Source organism: Canis lupus, chromosome 4 (assembly GCF_048164855.1).
Source record: "Canis lupus baileyi chromosome 4, mCanLup2.hap1, whole genome shotgun sequence".
NCBI classification, from domain to species: Eukaryota; Metazoa; Chordata; class Mammalia; order Carnivora; family Canidae; genus Canis; species Canis lupus.
The window spans coordinates 9,768,823-9,788,027 of NC_132841.1; the positions used below are offsets into that span (position 1 = coordinate 9,768,823).

At 45.6% G+C, this 19,205-nt stretch overlaps 1 long non-coding RNA gene across 1 annotated transcript; it reads left to right on the forward strand.

Moving 5' to 3' along the window:
* The first annotated feature begins 3,604 nt into the window (after positions 1-3,604).
* On the forward strand, positions 3,605-15,858 carry LOC140631471 (uncharacterized). Its single transcript, XR_012029020.1, has 3 exons — positions 3,605-3,707; positions 6,444-6,484; positions 15,189-15,858. It is a non-coding gene; the product is annotated as an uncharacterized lncRNA (long non-coding RNA).
* The last annotated feature ends 3,347 nt before the right edge of the window (positions 15,859-19,205 follow it).

Below are 19,205 nucleotides of genomic sequence, written 5' to 3' on the forward strand. Positions count from 1 at the left end.
CTCATACTGAATCCAAGAAATATGTTTGAGCACGCTACCACCTGCCAGGCACTGTGCTAGGTCATGGGATCCAATGGTGAGCAGAATCAGATGCAGGATACATGGAGCCTGTGGTCAACAGGGGATGCACATGGACCCACTAATTACAAACACAGCCGAACTCTCGGAGGGAAAAGACCGTGTTTTCACAAAAGCATAGACCAAAGGTACCTGACCTAGACTTCGAGGCTGAAAAGGTTTCCCTGAGGAATTAACATGGAAACAGAGACCAGAAATATGAGTAGGATTTGTACCGGCAGTTTGGGAAGGGGAAGGGCAGCCTGACGCAGGTGAGCACGTGTGCGCAAGGTGACCAGAGAACACTCCTCTACTTCTTAGATCAGTCTGACAATTCCAAGTCTTCCAGGGACAAAGGCCATGTTACCTTGTCCTTCGCAGGTGGAGACCAACGCAGGGATAACACTTTGCTGGAAAAATATCTTCTTGAGGTTTGCAGTATTGTCTGTCCTTCCTCTGGTTCCGTGTGTTTCAGAGGAGGGTCTCTGGGCTGGTTTGAGTCATGGCAGTGACCTGGGGGCACGGTGCTAGGCCAGAGCCCAGATCCAGGGTGGTCAATCGGGGAGGCATGGGCCTGGCCAGGAGGTCCCTGGGGACATGGAGAAGAGGGTCCAGTTCTAGAGGAAGCTCAGAACCACGAAGTCAGAACACAGTCTGGGGCTTAACCACTGGCTGGAGGTCTAGGGGTGGATGGTGGGGGAACTTGAACAGAACTAGAAAGTCAAAGTGAAAACCACTCACCCTATAGACTGGCTGGGCCTGGGGGGACCCAGGTGCCCTGGCCTGGCAATATTCTTCTCAGCAGTGAGATTCGGCTCACTCCTGTGCAAAAGTGCATGCAGCCACTCTGGCTGACCTAGGACTGGAGGGGGCTTATTTTTGACTTTCAGGATTCAGAGGCCACCTGAAAAGCAAGGAAGTGTGATGGAAGGGAAGGGAAGGCGCATACTTCACAGCTCTCCGGGGCTATTTAGAGGAAGACAGTCTGTGCTGGCGAGAAGATGACGTTGTGGTCAGAGGCCTCCGAGACCACCCTCTAAGTAAGTGGAAAGGCCTTCTTTAGATGGAAGGTTTGTCAATGATCCACTAGAAGGACTTACGGAACTTGGAAAAGCTGAAAGAGGCATGAATATGATTTATCCCAGTGAAAAAACGTAGGTTAAAACCAGAGAGGGAAAAGGTGTGAGGGGATTAAGTCCAGGAGAACTCGGGCTCGAGCTTCCAGGCGTGCTCTGCTGCTGAGCTGTGCAGACAGCAGCTACTTCCCCCAGTGAGGCTGTGTGTCTGGCTGTTTAGGGCACTGATGGACAGGGACACTCCCCTAAGCCTCGGCGTGCAGGGTTTTTATTGGGAGTGGGTCACAAAAGTGTGAAACACCCATATGACTGACCTTAGTTCTCAGATTCCAGCTACTCCAGGATTCAAACTTGGCGTGACCAAGGTCCCCACCACAAATCATGCGGTTACCATGGGCTATCTGGTGTAGCCAAAGCTCCAGGTATATCAAAGTATGCTTACTGGGCACATATTCAAAAGGCTTAGAGCCCATCTCTCGGAAGCCCCTCAAGGGCTAGTTTCTTTAGAATGTATGAGGTTTGAACACCCCAAACCTGCTGAGTTAGCTATTTACTACATAGCATGAAAGGCTTATCAAGAGGTTTAAGAGAAACCTCCATCAGAGAAGGAAGAAATATGCCCTGGACAATTATCACCTCTTTCAAAAATTTGCGTTGTCTCATCCTTGAATCTTGGCTCTTTCGTGCCTCCAAAATGCCAATCATAACTTCCACATGACTTTTCTGGGTCCCCCTCACCTCCCATGCTGTCCCCATGTCTGGAATTGGGCCATGTTGGGGTGGGGCAAGGAGGCATCAAATCAGTGATGATCAGATATTTTATGCCCCTCTTAGAAGTCACTATGAAACTAGCCTGGCTCTGCAATGTTGCATATAGGAATCTGTGGGATGCGTCCAGGGTTCATTCCAGCATTTGCCATACACAGCTCACAGATGGTGTGTGCGGGATATTTTATCCCCCACTCCGTAATCACTGTGAAGCTAGGATACTCACTGTCTGGCCACCTCTCCCAACATTCCCTCCCATCTCCTTCCCTCCCACCCCCCTCACCCCCTGTGCCAAATAATGCTTATTTTAGCATTGAGACAGAATCCTTCATTAAGTTACAGGCCTCAGCATTTTACCAGACTGCTTCTACTTGCAACTTCTCAAAGGCAACTAACCAAAGAGACGAATTATTTTCCCTGTGAATATTTTAAATACATTTGAACAAAACAAAATGGGTTTTAGAATAAAAAGTAATTTTACCAAAAGAGAAAGTAATTATTCCCACAAACTTCCCCACCATGTATCTCATCATCACAGGAAGCCACTTTGCAGTGAGGTCGTTTTCAGTAACAAAAATGCCCATGCCTTTGCAGGTTGACCTTATCCTTTAGAGAAAGGTGGCGCTTTCTAGAGATGCAGTGCCATAATTCACACAAACTACTGCAGTTACAGGAGTTTCAGGGCTAAGGCCTTTTGGTATTTATCAAATCGTTTTACCTTTTCCGTCTACAAGTGGAGCCACACAGGTCAGTGCTAAGTGGAGATGATATTTAGCAGGGGCACACTAGGAGAGCATGCTGGTCAGTGTCGGTAGGCTTGGTTACTGCTTATGCCTGCCGATTGTTAAACACTTTGAATGTCACATCAAGTTCCACGTGGGAAGTGTGAGTACGGGGGGCCCTGAGTCATACCCTATTCAGTGGAGCATATTATAAATGGATAACACGATTTTTTTCACCAAAAGTTAACAGAACAAAAGGCTTAACTCTGGGCGCCATCAGCAGATCCCAGAACAGTAACCATTCCAAGTGCCTCATAGAGTTAATCTTAGTATTTATGGTGGCCTACTTATTTCAGTTTTGTTTTAGAAACTTGGTTCACCACTCACAAAAATGTACAGATCCACAGTATATATTGTGTGATGAGGATGCAAACTTCCACCAAGGCACATTGCTAATCAGGGTTTTTAGGTTGTAAAGGGCAAGAGGCTGTAGGTATCTTCCCCTCTGTGAAGTGAATCATTCCCTATACCAGCATTTCCCAAGCCCATGCCCTGCAGGATGACAGGTAAACTGAAAAGAAAATTGACATTCAAAAGTGTTTGGAATAGAGAACCTGGCGCCACTGCTAGTTCACACGTGCCCATGCCCCAGACCTTGACTCTGCTGCTACTCTGCACACACCTCTGCCCCAGACCCCAACATCAGCGAGGATCTCCTTGGCTGTGACTACCCCTTGCAGCGGAAAAGGGGAGCAGGAAGTTCCCAGCAACCCTTGCCACCACTGTGGACCCCCACAGCCTTGGCCACCGAGGACCCCTGCAGGCCACTGAGGACCGGGATTCTGCGCTCAACTGATGGAGCTACCCAAAGTCTACACTGCTGAACATCCCTGTGGCAGAAGCCACCACTGCTCCCCCACTGAGCTGGACCAAATGGACCTAACAGGCATATACAGAATGTTCCACCCAACAGCAGAAGAATGAACATTCTCCTGAAGCACACATGGAACATTCTTTAGGACAGATCACAGGATTGATCTCAAAACAAGTCTTGACAAACTTAAGAAGATCTACATCATTCCAAGTAAGTTTTTGGACCACAGTGGAATGAAACCAGAAGGCAAATGGGAAAATTCACAAATACGTGGAAACTAAATAACACACTTTGGAACAATCATTGGGTCAAAGAGGAAACCAAAAGGGAATTGAAAAGTACCTTGAGACAAATGAAAATGAGAACACATGTACCAAAACTTAGGATATATGATGGGGGGTTCTCACCCCCCCCAACACACACACAAACATTCCCTAATCAAGATACATGAACATATCTACATTCCTATTCTCTCTCCCCAATCCCAAGCAACTTCTGATCTGCTTTGTATCACTATATTTTAGTTTGCATTTTACATAAATGTGATATGTATTCTTTTTTGTTTTTTTGATCTGGCTTCTTGGGAAATCACATCTTAACCATCTCTTCATCCCCAGGGCTGAGCACTGTCACCTATTAGTGAGTCAACAGATATTTCAGAGTGCCGACCGTGTGCTAGGCTTTGGCCACACAATTCTAGCCACATAATAGGTGTCCAATAAATCCTTGATGACTGATTCTGTGAATCTGGGTATCCTAGACTCTTTTTTTCACTGACATATATTTCACATATCATAAATTAACCTTTTTAAAGTATGCAATTGAGTGGTTTTCAGCTTATAAACATGTGCAACCATCACCGCTATCAAATTCCAGAACATTTCCTCAACTACCCCACCCCCCACAAAAAAACCCTCAAATCCATCTGCTGTCATTCCCCATCGCTCCCATTCCTCAGTGCCTGGCAACCACTAATTTGCTTTCTATGTAGATGTGCTTCTTCCGGACATTTTCCATAAATGACATTATTACAGTAGCTGGTCCTTTGTGAGTGCTCCTTTCACTTGGCATAATGTTTCCCAAAGATTCATTCATGTTGCTGCCTCTGTCTGGACTTCCTTCCTTTTTATGGCTGACCATTACCCCACTTCTGTTTACCCATTTATCAGCTGATGGGCATTTGGGTTATTTTGACTTGTTGGCAATTATGAATAATGACATTATAAACATTCAAGTATAAGTTTTTGTGTGAATATCTGTTTTCAATTCTTGGATGTACACCTAGAAGTGGAATTCCTGGGTCATAGGTTAGCTCTATGTTTAATTTTTTGAGGAAATGACTGGTCCCCAAAGTGGCTGCATCATATCATGTTCCCACTAACAATGTTATAGGGTCCTAATTTCTCCGTGTAACAATTGTTATTCTCTGTGTTTTATCTTGTAGCCATCCTAGTGGGTATGAAGAGGTCTCTCACTCTGTTTTTGATTTACATCTTTCTAATAACGACTAATGATGCTGAGTTTGGTTTCATTTGCTTATTGGTAACACAGACTCATTAATTCATTCATATACTTGAGTCCCAGCTGTCACTTCTGTGTGATCTTAGAAAGGTTTCTTAGCTGTCCTGAGCTCAATTTTGTTATCTATGGAGTGGGAATCATAATCTGTCATGGCCTTGTTGAAAAGAACAGAGCTAATATATGTAAGGCTCTTGGCACAAAGTGAGAATTAATGAAGATGGAACAAACATTCATCATTCTGATGACTAAGTTGTACTGGGACTAAGTTACCCAGCATTTGAGCTGGGTCTGGAAGGGAAGTAGTATTTTACTAGGTAGAAGTGGGAAGAAAGGAGATTCAACTAGGGTGACTATGAAAAAAAGGGAGAAAGTCACCTACAGTGGAATATGTGCAAGGAGTTCAAGCAATGCATCTGCCTGGGGGGGACCAAGGAAGGATGGGGGCTCAGACATGGAGGGCAACAGGGGCAGGACAAGAAGGTGTACCTCATTTGGTTACAACAAGTGCTGTGCTGTGGTTGTGTGGGCATGTGGGAGAGACAATATTGCCACCTGCTCGGTACCATGGATGTCTTGTGAGCATTGGCATTGCTTGGATAGTCCTGATTACTCCTACTTCCTGATGTCTCCACACTGGCTCATCTAGACCAACGCTTCAGAATATGTGTTTAATTGATATTTCAGAGAAGCCAGAGTCACAGGCAGAAAGTCCTCACACGTCCTTCCTCAGGTCAGAAGAGCTTTTTAGGAGCCTCCACCGACCCCCTGGCAAGAGGAGACCAATGAGGAGAAGCAGCTCGAGGATTTAACCAAGGATGCCCCGCAGAGGGCAATCTTCTGGCTGGCCCTGGTTGGACATGTGTTTGACAGACACTAACCCCTTCTACATCCTTTACCTGTTTTCCTCCTCTCAGGGACCTGACTCATCAAATCCTGCTGGAAGGATCTGGTGTAAGACTTCAGTATGAATTTAAGCCAGTAAGCCCCTCTTATTTCTAGATGTATCTTCACCCCAAGCAATTCTTTCAATCGCAACTGAGTGGTACTTACCCCATGGGTGTAACCCTCTGTGATCTGAATGTGTGGCTTTCCCAGACCCTGATGAAAACAGCTATGGAAGGCCAGCAATAAATGGGATGACGCATTAAACCCAGAAGCTGTGGTTTCCCCTCCTCCCTGGCTAGTTCCCAAACAGCCAGATTCACCAGCCCCAGTTGCTGGTGTGTGCCCGTGGGGACAAGAGCATAAACTTAGGAGACAGATGCAGCAGATTCCCGTGTGACCTCTAAGTGTCACCACGGATGCTCCCGAAGTTTTGTTTCGAAATTTACAGGGAGGACGGACCACACACGTTACACGAGCGAGGAGCAGCTTCACGGCCGAGCTCACTCCTGCGCCCACTAACGGTTTTCTGATTTTAAACAGGCCTCGAGCGGGACCAGTACACGTGGCTGCCCTGCCCCAAGGTACGGAATGGAAGCCTTGACCGGAGTCCACGTCTTCAGGGAATCCAGTATCTTTTCCCGCATAGGTGGCGGAACATCCAGGACAGGAGCTCTGTGAAAATAGAAGATAGGACACAGACGTGCCCTGGAGAAGGTTGTCGGTGGCACAACACCTGGCACGTTTCCCTTGTAGGCTTGAGGAGACAGGGGCTGGCTTTGTGTCCCCCCTCTGCCCCTGAGGAAGGCCATCCCTGGACCTCCCTGAAGAAGGAGGCGGAAGGGAGCCTGCCCTCCATGGAAGGGGTTGACTTGCCCTCAGGGCCTGGCCAAACCCCAGTGCCCAGGGGGCATTGCTCCTCCCCTCCTGGGGGAGGTCCCCTCAGGTTGGCAGTATGCCTCTCCGAAACCAGTTGTTAGGGTCTCAAATCACAAAGGAGACATGGTGAGGACAGACATTTATGTCCTGGTAGAAACAGGGGCTTGGCAATATGGGAAGGGGGGGCCACTGCTGAGGTGCCTTATTCCAAGCCAGCGTCCCTGATCCCTGGGCCCCCATGATTCTGGGCACAAGGTCAAAAGTTTCTCTCGTTCTGTTTATCTTTGCCGAGACGGACTCACTCACTGTGTGCGGAATGCTCAGAAACACCCCCCCGGGTGAACCACCTCATGGGTAAGGGCTCCTTTTGAAAGAGGCCAAGGTGAAGGCACGGTCCGGAAGGGACGGCGCTGAGCCCGCGTGCCCACGGGCCGGCCCTGCTCAGATCCGAGCTCCGCGCAGCAGCTGCGGCCGCAGCGGACACACCTCCAGGCCCCCCGTGCCCGTGCAGGTCCCTCATGCTGGGAGGCCCTGCAAGCACCAGAGCCCTGGGATCCCCCGTGAAGGTCCCCCAGGGAGTTCTGGCCCTCTCCCCCGTCCCCCTCCCTTTCAGGAGCTGGGCCTCAGATGCCCTCTCCCGTCCCCATGCCCCGCGCCCGCTGCCAGCCAAGTCAGGCTTCCCAGCACACCTGGCCCTCCTCACCCTCATTCTGCTGCATTATTTATCCAAAGTGGTGAGGACTATTTATAGCTCCTCTGAAAGGCAGCAGCCACTCAATTCCCGGGAAAGTGGAACATTGAGACATTAAAGGGTATTTTCAAAAGAGAAAAACATCCTCTCCTGGACTCCTGAGGTTGCTATCCCCATGCCTCCTCCAAAAATAGGCCTCCCGGCTCCTCTGCTGCCAGTTCTTTCCTCTGAGTTTCGAGCTGCTCTGCCAGCACCATGCCGAAAGCGAGAAATCTGTGAGCCACTTTGCTGCTCTTCCAAAATGGTCAGTTCCAATGTTCTAGCTCTCCTCCAAACCCAGAAAATCCCAGCATTCTTCCCTGAGTAGATACCCATCTGATGAAATGGTTGGAGCCAAGAAAAATAACTAAGTGGCAAATGGCCTTCCCACTGCAAAGAGCCAGGCATTTTGGAGGCTCTGCTCTCCGTAGGAGCACAAACCCATTTTATTTATTTATTTTTTAAATGGGTGTCACTCTTATAACCATCTTTATCACATGAATGCTAAATCCTTCTCTATATGCATTACAAAATGGCTATCATATCCATCCCCCAAAATAACACTCTTCTCAACATAGCAAGTAGCAAAACCCATTTTAAATATCACCTCTGTAATGTTTTCAGCCTTCTGGGAAGAAGCCCAGGCACAATGATCTGCCGAAAGTCTCACAGATTTGTGTGATGCTAAATCAGAACCCCGTGAGTCCAGACGGGTTCTCAGGCAAGAGCTAAGGAGCACAGCCAGCTTGGGGCTGGTAGGGGCAAGCTGGGAGCCAGTGCCGAGTTTAGAGATGGGGGGTCTAACTGGAGATGGTGGGGCAATATGTTCCAGAAGCCCAAGGGAGCTTACTGCACATGCATCACATTGCTGGGTACACGAGGTGATCTAGTCGCTGGGCCTGACACATGGCAAGCATGTACCATGGCATCAGAGATGAGCAAACAGAAGCATTAGGAAGCCAGGAGACTGTCCAAGGCTACACAGTCCCAGGACCAGAGCCGGGACCCCCGAGTCACAGCCTGGGCTTTATTTTTCGCAACTGGTTGATTAATCGATTGATTGAGGTACCAAGCATCTCCTCTAAGTGGCAAAAACAAGGCAAGTGGTCAAAGTTCCCAGGTATCAGTGAGAAGTAAGAAATGGAAGTAATAAGAAAAATTATATAAAGAGCAAGAACCAAGAAGGGCCTTGGCAACCCAGGCAACATTTTTTTTTTTTCCAGGCAACATTTTGTAAGGTTTCTTTTTTTTTTTAATTTTTATTTATTTATGATAGTCACAGAGAGAGAGAGAGAGAGAGAGGCAGAGACATAGGCAGAGGGAGAAGCAGGCTCCATGCACTGGGAGCCTGATGTGGGATTCGATCCCGGGTCTCCAGGATCGTGCCCTGGGCCAAAGGCAGGCGCCAAACCACTGCGCCACCCAGGGATCCCGCCAGGCAACATTTTGTATCAGCGTGGGAGCTCTGAGATCTTTCCTATCACGGAGGAAGTCGGTCCCCAGGCTGGCTAATCTGAGGCCTGCAGGGAGGTGGAAGGGAGCGCTCCTAACTGCAGAGAAAAGGAAGGAGTCACTTCTGTCAGGCAGCTCCAGGCACAAGGCCCCTGACAGAAGAGGAGCATCACAAAGCCCTTGCCCTCAAAGAGCTAATAAGCTAGAGAAGCCACACAACACAAAACACGAAACCGAAACCGTGAGAGAATAATGCAAAATAGAACCTTCCACTGAAATATGATACAGACCTCATGGCCCCGAGCAGCCAGAGAGGAGGACCGATCATTGTATTTGGCTTCACAAAGACAATAAGGCTTGTGCTAGACTCGTATTAGACAGGATGTCTTCACTGCGACTATCAGAGCCTCCACTCCAACAGCTTAAGTACTAAGGGGGCAGTTTTTAGAAAGGTAGGGTAGTATCTTACCGACTTGTTATATAAATGAACCAAATATGGTGTCTACCTATTGGCCGGTAGGTTCTTTCTTCACCACAGGCTGAGATTCATTAGCTCAAAGTCCATTGGCACCAAACTCAAATTTTTACACAGCTAATTATCTTTAAAATGGTCCAAACAAATGCATTTTTTGCCACTTCAAGACTGCTTGCCCTGCATTCCCCATGAAAGTTCATCCTGTATCTGTTGGCCACAGGTCAGATAGAACCTGTGGTTCTAACGCCCCAAGTCACTAAGGCCCTTTGGAGCTCACTGACCCAAAGACTATCTGTGGAGCTACTAAGTGCCACTGTCTAGACAGGATGGCCTCTTCTTTGATCCTCCTGTCCCCCATAAGTTCCCTTGCCCTTCGGGATAGTGCCCCCTTATTGCAACTCTGGATGGTCTCATGCAGGAAGGGACTTTCCGTCTCATGCCACTCTCTCTGGCAAAGCACCACTCATAAAGCTGGTGGGTTACTGTCTCTCGTGGTCATACCATTTGTCTTGATCGGCTCTAAATCCTTCAAATCCCGTACAAGACTCAAAAAAAACTAAACAACTAAATCCAAGGAAGGAAGGAACCAGGACATCTAGGATACTCCCAATAGTGACTTCAATTAAGACTCTTCTATCTGTCTTGCTGTCACTCTCATTTATTGAAAACTAGCTTTCCCCACAAGTGGGAGACAACAACTTCCCCTCTATGCCCTCGGGGGTCAGGATACTATGACTTTGCTCATGCTAGGGCCCTGTTTGACTGGAGTTGGGGGAGAAATCCCTTCAAAGAAGGTAACTGACTGCTTGCCATACTTTAGATTCCCTGCAACTAGATCCTGAGATGGGAAGCTGTGTGCAGGTTTACTGGATAATGCTCTTGGGACACACCCATAAGGAAGAAAAGAAGGCAGGATTGGCCAATGGGAGAAGCTAACCTGTAGTGTGGTTGTATCTGAGACCTCAGCTGATCCCCAGGGATCTCTGGACCGTTATCCCCAGCTGAGACAAGAGGGTTAGGCCCATGTCCTCCCTTCAGCCAGTTATTGTTCTGGACCATTTCCCTAGGAGTGGTATATCCTTGGGTGAGGCAGATCTCTGAAGTCGAGAGTAGTTCTCAGTGAAGGACACAGCTGTGAGCCGTCAGCAGCTGATAGTCCTAGACACTGGGGAATGGCACATTGTCACTAAACAGGGCATTGGGGCAGTGCACGACAGCACTCAGGACTCTACACCCCTTGTACTGCTCAGATCTACTTGCTTCTTTTAAGTTTGTCCCATGTGGGAACAGCTGCTCTAGAATTTTGGTTGGTCTGGTTTTGAGGGAAATTTACATAAGATGGTTCTCTTATGGTTCTTTTATGTGGGTTGCTCTTGAGGTTGTAACTAATAGTCATGATAGCATCATCCCCTCCTCCCCAACCCATTCTAGATTCAACTCATCTTTGGCTGGGGCCTTTTGGGTTGACCCCGACCTTTATTTCTGAGGGTTGTGAGACCCTGGTTACCATGACCTTCTCAGACCATCATTGTTGATGTTCATTTACCACTAAAACTGGACACAGAAGCACCAGCAGACTCCCTGTAGATCACTCAGACACTAAATGTATTTTTCCCTGCTCTCTTGTGCAACATTAGTCCTAACCCTTCCTGATGGTGAGATCAATAATCCCTGCAGGGATGGTGACCCTTTTCCTTGCTCTCACACCCTGAAGTAATGGAGATGGGAACCCCAAACTCCCAAAGTGAGCCATTGAGAGTATTGGTAAGTGTGGCCACTCCTACTCAGCCTCATGGGACACATCAGCATGTAATGGTGATTGATTGAGGCTGTATATTCTCCCCGGAGAATGACAACCCATCCTCACAGGGGATCATCTACAAAAACCATCTTTGAGAGGCATGCTCTCTCAGACTGTCAGCTGCTACGGGGCGCAGTATATAACAGGACGTGTGGGTTATTTGTGACCACTTGACCTTACTTCCTTTTCTATAAAGTAAGTCCCTTGGCCTGCAATAATGTTGATAGAATTCTTTGTAGACAGATGAAATAAATACTTTACAAGTCCTCAGGTCATGGCCAAGGCCTGTGGACGGGACAGACAAACTCATATTGAGAATGTGTGTTGTTCCAGTCAAATCAACTGTACCAAGTGAACAGTGTTCTCTTCAAGGGATAATGCCATGTCAGAGCTTAGTGCAGATCTATTGCTGGCAGGCTGGACATGTGGCAGCAGTGGCAGCTAAGTGAGGATTGGTGAGAGGAAGCTCTTGCTCTTGGGCCCATATATGACCTCCATCTCTGCCTTGGAGCTACTCTGTTCATATATCACTTATACCAGCTCTGGAGTGGTTGACACGAACTTGCTGAGTCATTCCGTCTAGCTTGTTGTTCAAAGCCTCTTTCCACAGTGGACACTATTTGGTGGGCATTAAGGTGTGATATTCTTTTGTCATTCTTTCCTGATCTCCTTGTCCCTGCCTTTCCAATCCTTCTCCTTCCAAGCCCTCACTAACCAGCTGGACCACTCATGATTGCTCATGGATCTTTACATATTCTTGCCTTGGGCCTCTTCTTTTCCCATAATTGGGTGACCAGCTATGCTGCCTGGATCTCTACCTGTGAGAGAATTTTCCTTCCCTGCCATTTCAGGGCTGCTCCCAAAGAGTGCAGCTGCCATCTGTTTTTGATAAACTGACAAAAGCTGAGCCATCCACGAACCAAGGTTGGCCCTTTCCTTTCCCCTGATCATAAGGGAACCTCCCAAACAGCCATTACTATGAGGTAGAGGAAAGCCAATGCAAAAGTGATGGATACCAGGTGATATGGACCACCTGTTCACACAGTCTACTTGTACCTTCTGACCCTATTGTGCTTAATCTAGATGTATAATTTCTACCCTTTGATGGATTGCTGCTGGGCCACTTGACCTAATGACTTGATGAGACTACAGAATCCAGTTCAGGATGGGCAGCTGTGGCCATGTGGTTACTTGATTTCCATGACCAGATGTTCCATTTGCCAAGATCCAGTCTTGGACAAGATCCAAGTCTTGTCTCTTTGTTCCTCAAATGGTATAACATTCTCTGCTACATGGGACATAGCCTTGTTCCAGAATCTTCAAAGTCTACTTTATAATTCTCCTACTAAAGACTAGCATAAACTACACAAAGCTACCATTCCCACTGTGAATAACTTTAGCATCTGGGTCTTCTGAATCACATGGTCCACAGAGCAGAGCTACATTCACGATTGCCTGGACCTGCTGCTGAGCCCTTTTCTGCCTTGGGCCCCACTCAAATCCCATGGCCTGCCATATCGCCCTGCAAATGTGTCAAAGTGTAGAATTTTCTCAAGTGTGGTATATGCTGCCAAAAGAATACCAAAAGGCCTACCAGGCATTGTACTTCATTAATAGTGGGAGGTATGAGATGCAATAAATCATCCTTTACTTTGGAGGGCACCTATAGGTGGGAAGGGACTGAATCTCCACATAATTCTTCTCCCACTCTTTGGAATGAATGTGCTACTGAGTCCTCCCCTGCCCCTTCTCCTCATCTGGTCTAATTAACATTATGCCATCAATATAGTGGACTAATGAGATATTTCATGGAATATCCAGACTTAACTTCCATTAAGTCCAGATCCCTTTGGACTGCATCTGACAGAGACTAAGGAAGTTAACACAATGCTGGGGCAAGACCAGACATGTGAACTGTTATCTATCCCATGTGAAGGTGAGCCATTTCTGATCCTTTGCCTTAATAGGGGTGGATGAGAACTGACTCATCAGGTCAATGGCCACATACTACATGCTGGAGGTTAATCTAACAAAGATACTGCAGTCAACATGGTAGCTGTACTTGGTGTGGCTACTTGGTTAGGCTTGTGGTTATTCACTACTGATTTTTCTGGAGGCCAGACTGGTGAATTATAGCATTACACAACCATCATGCCTGCATTCATTACATTTTTAAAGTTTGCACTATTCTCTGGCATTCTCCATGGAGTGGATCATTGTTTTTTACTTCCTTCTTGAAATAGGGTGGGAGTCATTTACAGTTTCTTGGTCTTTCCTACCTTATAACCTTTTAGCTTGGGTTTTGTCACCTACCAAGGTCCCCAAATATCAGTGTCAATCTAAACCCTGTGACCAACATCCTTAAGAGGACTGGGAACTCTCTTTTACCTCAATGCACAATCACTTCAGTAAATGGCAGTAGATCCCATTGGGGAAAATCTGCTATCATGGTCAATTTCACGTATCCCTTGTTGAGGCCATGGTGCTCAGGTGTTTGGTCAACCACCAGTCTAAATACTGTGAAGGTATTTTTAAGACATGATTAACATTTAATTCAGTAGACTCTTAGTAAAGTAGATTCTCTCTATAATGTGAGTGGGCCTCATCCAATCAGTTGAAGACTAAGATTGAGAACTAAGACTGGTTTTCCCGAAGAAGAAATTCACCTTAAGATTACTATTTCAACTTGTTCCTGAATCCTCAGGCTGCTTGCCTGCCCTATGGTTTTCAGACTTGCCAGCCACCACAACTGCATGAGTGAATTCCTTAAAATCTCTCCCTCTCTTTCTCTCCTCCCAAATGAAGATAGCAGGATGGGCAGAGGGAGAAGTCACCTACCCTGAAGTTGCAACTGACACCTCAGGAGATCCTTTAAGGAAATCTGAGTCAGCCAGTCATTGGCTGCAGGGTATCCCTGCGAGGAAACAGAACTCTGGGGGGAGCTCTTTCCTGTAGCTGGGAGAGATGCAGCTATGAGCTGTCAGCAGCTGACATTCCCAGATTCTCAGAGATAAATGGACGAGCCCTGAAGTGGGGATCTGGGGTGGAAAGCACAGTATCCCCCATACTACTGTTCCATGAAAGGGTGCTTGGCATAGAAAACAAATAGACATCCACTCTAACCCAAAGAAGTGGATACAATCTGTCTAGGTGTAGCAGATGGTGAGGTCATTTCAGCTGGGAAAAGGCCTGGACATGGGAATGAGCATGGAATATTCTGATGTGCAAGTAACCCAGTGAGTAGAAAGAGCAGGGAAAAACCAAAAGTCAGTTTAGGGTATCTGTAATAAGAGAAAAGGCATCATTTTGTCAGCCTCCGATTGGGAAAATTTTCCTCATATCTAGGTTGTTATGAAGATCCAGTGAAATTGTAACTTATGAAACCAAAGGAATAAAAAGAATAAAGCAAGGGGAGCCTGGGTGGCTCAGTAAGTCAAGCGTCTGAGTCTTGATTTTGGCTCAGGTTATGGTCTCAAGGTCGTGGAATCAGGCCCCACATCAGGCTCTGCCCTCAGTGTGGAGCCTGCTTAAGATTCTCTCTCTCCTTCTCCCTCTGCCCCTCCTCCCTCCTCTTTAAAAAAAAAAAAAAAAAAGGTCGTGGGGACACTAAAACAAGGATTGCAAATTGTAATGTCTACAGGAGCTGGCCAGGCAACATAAATAAGTAAAGCAGGATGAATTTTATTTTTTCAACACAGACACACGCGTATAAACTATGCCCCACCTCTGCTAGCCCATATAAAGGCTTTGAGCAAAGGAGAACACGACTGCCTCTCTGGGCTGTCACAGCCCAGTGCCAGGGGCATGGCTCGCAAGCAAGCCGAGCAGGAGCTGTTTCAGCTGTTTCACACCTGCTGTGCAGGGCAGATGCCACAATTGTTAGGCAGCCCCGCTAAGGTGTCCTATTCCATTTTTCTTCAAACAAGTTGTCTTTTCTACCTTTTATTTCAGGAAGAACAGCAGACACAGCAGGTAGACACCAGGGACATTGAGCCTCAGCACCAGGGTGACAACAGGGAATGCTGAGGACTGAGGTAAAGTGGCAACATCATGCTCCACTGTGCCCTGCAGGATGTGGGTTTTGTGTGGCCACATCCCTTGGTTTGTGACAATGTCAAGAATCTGGATTCTCTTTTCTTCTTGTGAAATCTCCTGCTTTCTCATTGCTTGCCAAGTTGTTTAAAAAGAAAAAAAGAATGGTTCAGTCTAAGCACAACATCACTGCTGGCTGCTGTTTCCCATCTGCGGACCATCCATTTGCAACTCGTCAGTTCAATAATCACGACCAGCACCACCCCCCAGCTACATTTGGGGACATGCTCAGAGAAAGAGTGGGGAGTTTGTGGAGCTGCTCTTGGTAAGAGCATCCTCTTGGTTTAAATTGGAGCTGGAAGTGTTTTCCTCAGTTCAAAGCCAAGTAAGTGAGAAAAAAGTCAAAAAAGATAAAGATGCTGCAGAACAAAGTGTTCAGGGCGGAGATACTGAGAGCGGAGTGCATCAGTATCAGAGGAAAGCACTTTCCTGGAAACTGCTAAATGGGTGGCAGGCCTCCTGTTGAGTCCATCGAAGCAAAGCAAAACCTTCTGGGGAATAAAATGATGAGCACTTCTTTATTTTTATTTTTTTAAATTTTTATTTATTTATGAGAGTCACAGAGAGAGAGAGAGAGGCAGAGACACAGGCAGAGGGAGAAGCAGGCTCCATGCACCGGGAGCCCGATGTGGGATTCGATCCCGGGTCTCCAGGATCGCGCCCTGGGCCAAAGGCAGGCGCCAAACCGCTGCGCCACCCAGGGATCCCACTTCTTTATTTTTAAAAATCTGAACCCCATACCCGAGAGGTCTCAATGATTATTAGTAAGGGTTCTCCAATTAGGGGGACCCACTGACAACCTCTCCCATTTTCTGCTATCAAAATGAGAATTGGAAACCAGCACATTGTCTTCTCTCTGGATGGGGAAGGGGCGTGCATCCATCAGCCTAGGACTCAAAGGCCAGTGTCCTGGAAATGCATTAATCAGAGTTCTTTATTGCAACCAACAGAAAACAAGTCTGGCTACTTAAAGGAAAAGAGGATTTATTGGAAATATGATAGGGGAGCACGGAGTCCACCCGGGGGCCAGAGGGTAAGGGAAAAGAGCCAAGATAAAGAAAGCCCTGGGGCCAGGCACCCAGAAACCCCACTAAGCTTATGACTGGAGCATCCAGACTGCTATTTAAAGTAAGATTCCTTATAAACAGTGCATAGTTTTTTAAAAAATACAAAACCTGAAGTTGATCCAATCTTTATTTTTTTTAGATTGTTTTTATATTTAATATAATTGCTGATATGTTTGGGATTAAACTTATTACAAATTTTGTTTCACTTTTTAATAATTCTTTTCCTCTATTCTCTTACGTTCTTTTTCTTCCAGCTTTCTAATTTTTATGAATGTACCAAGTATAATATGAGGTCTATGGTTATTTTACTTCACATTTCTCTAGTTATTATGTTCTGAGCATCCTTAATATGATTCTTGGTCTTTCAGATTTCCTTCAATGAACTGCCTCCTCACATTTTTTTTAAAGTTTTATTTATTTGAGGGAGAGAAGGAGAGGGTGTGAATGGGGGGTGCAGAGAATGAGAGAGAATCTCAAGCAGACTCCTCCACTGAGCATAGAGCTCAACATGGGGCTCGATGTCCCGACCCTGAGATCATGACCTGAGCTTAAAATCGAGAGTCAAACACTTAACTGACTGAGCCATCCAGGCACCTCCTGCTTGTTCACATTCTTTGCTGAACTTTCAACCAGGCTCTTTCTTTTTCCTTGCTCATTTGCCAGAGCCCCTGGTTTAAGGTGGACATCCATCCCTTGTTGGTTCTAAATATTGCATGTATCTTCTCCTAATCTGCTAATTTTGTCCATGGTATCCTTTGTTGACTAGGAATTGTTTTTTGGAGGAGCAATCATATCCACCTATCTTTTCTGCTTTCCACCTTTCTTATTATTAGACCACTAATATTGTCTTCCATTAAGTTGGTACATAGGGGAGTCCTTCTTTATAATATTAACTGGAGCCCAGGGTTTTTTTTCCCATATCAATAGTGAGTTAGTCTGTCCTTTTCTGACTGGTCTGTAACAGTTTTCTTGAAATACGAAGTTCACAAAGATCTGTCCCTGAGTGCTGCCTTCTGCGCCATTGATCTATTGTTTTTGCTGCAGGCCAGCAACAGACTGCAGCTCTTATCATGGCTTTTTAGGGGACATTAATATCTAGCAATATCTAGGGAGGCAAGGCTCCCTTCTTTTCTTATTCAAAATCAGCTGTGCTATTTGTGGTCCTTTTTTCCTCCATGTAAATTTTAGAATAAGTCTAGTGAATCTGAAAAAAATTGTCCTAAATTTTGAGTTAGAGTTGCAACCAATTTACTGATTTGGGGAATAGGATTGAGCTTTCATGTATTCACAAGAGCATAGGATATCTTTCTGTGTATTCATGTAATCTTTTCCATCTTTTTTTTTAAAGATTTTATTTATTTATTCATGAGAGACACAGAGAGAGGCAGAGACATAGGCAGAGGGAGAAGCAGGCTCCCTAAGGAGAGCCTGAGGCAGGACTCAATCCCAGGACCCTGGGATCATGACCTGAGCCAAAGGCAGACCTTCAACCACTGAGCCACCTGGGTGCCCTTCCACTTTTATTATAGTTTCAAGGTTTTCTCTATAGCAGTTTTGCCAGTTCTTTGTTACGTTAATCACCAGGTAGTTTATATTTGCTGTTCATGGTTCTTGATTTGTATTATACTTCTTAACTTCTTTTTAACCAAGTACTTTTATAATCCATTGATTCTCATTTAATAGCATATTGGGTATACATTCTTTTACTATTTTTTAATGGTTATCCTAAATTAATACACACCCTTAACTTATTAAAGTCTACCATAAATTATTAATCTGCCCCTTCCTCGAGTGCAAGGACCTTAAGATATTTGAGCTACATTTATCCCTCTTTTGCTTTTCGTGCTATTGTTATTGAGTATTTTGTTTCTTAAATCCCACAAGATATTATTATTGTTAGAATTAGTGTTCATATTTATTTATCTACATTCTTTTTCCATTGTTAACCTCTACCTGGGACCATTTGCTTTCTGCCCAGACTCCCTGTAGTATATCCTTCAGTGTAGGTCAGTAGCTGACAAATTCTCTCAGTACCTGTATAGATGTGAATGTGTGCTTAAAATGTCTTTATTTCACCTTTATTTTTTAAGGCTAACTTCTCTGGGCATAGGCTTCTAGCTTGGCAGTGTTTGCTTTCAGTGATTTGAGAATAACACTGTCTTCTACTTCCATTGATATGTGGTTAAAAAAAAAAGCTGTTGGTCTTACTATTGTTTTTTTCAAGAAAATCTTTTTTTTTTTTTTTTTTTTTTTTTACGTGCTTTAGGACTTTTTTCCTTTTTTTTTTCCCCTAGCAATTTCAGCAGTATGATTTGCCTATGCCTGGCTTTCTTTGTATTCATCCTGCTTGGGATACACAGAGCTTAGTAACTCTGAGATCTGACATTATTCATTAGTTTGAAAAACCCTTGGTCATTATCTCTTCAAATATTTTTTGTAGATCCATTCCCTCCTCTTCTTCAGTGACTGAATTTATGTATAATTTATGTGAACCATAACACTTTTGTGTTCTTTCTTGTATTTTTAAAATCCACCTGTTTAGAGGCACCTGGGTGGCACAGTCAGTTAAGCATTGGACTCCTGGTTTTGAGTCAGGTTGTGATCTCAGTATCATGAGATCAAGTTCTGCATCAGGCTCTGAGCTTAGTGAGCTCTCTCTTTCTCTCTCTCCCTCTGCCCCTCCTCACATGCTCTCTCTCTCTCTCTCCCTAAAATAAATAAATAAATCTTAAAAAAATAAAACCCACTTGTCTTTTCATATTCCTATCTGATTACTTTCTTCTGATTTGACTTCCAATTCACTATTTCT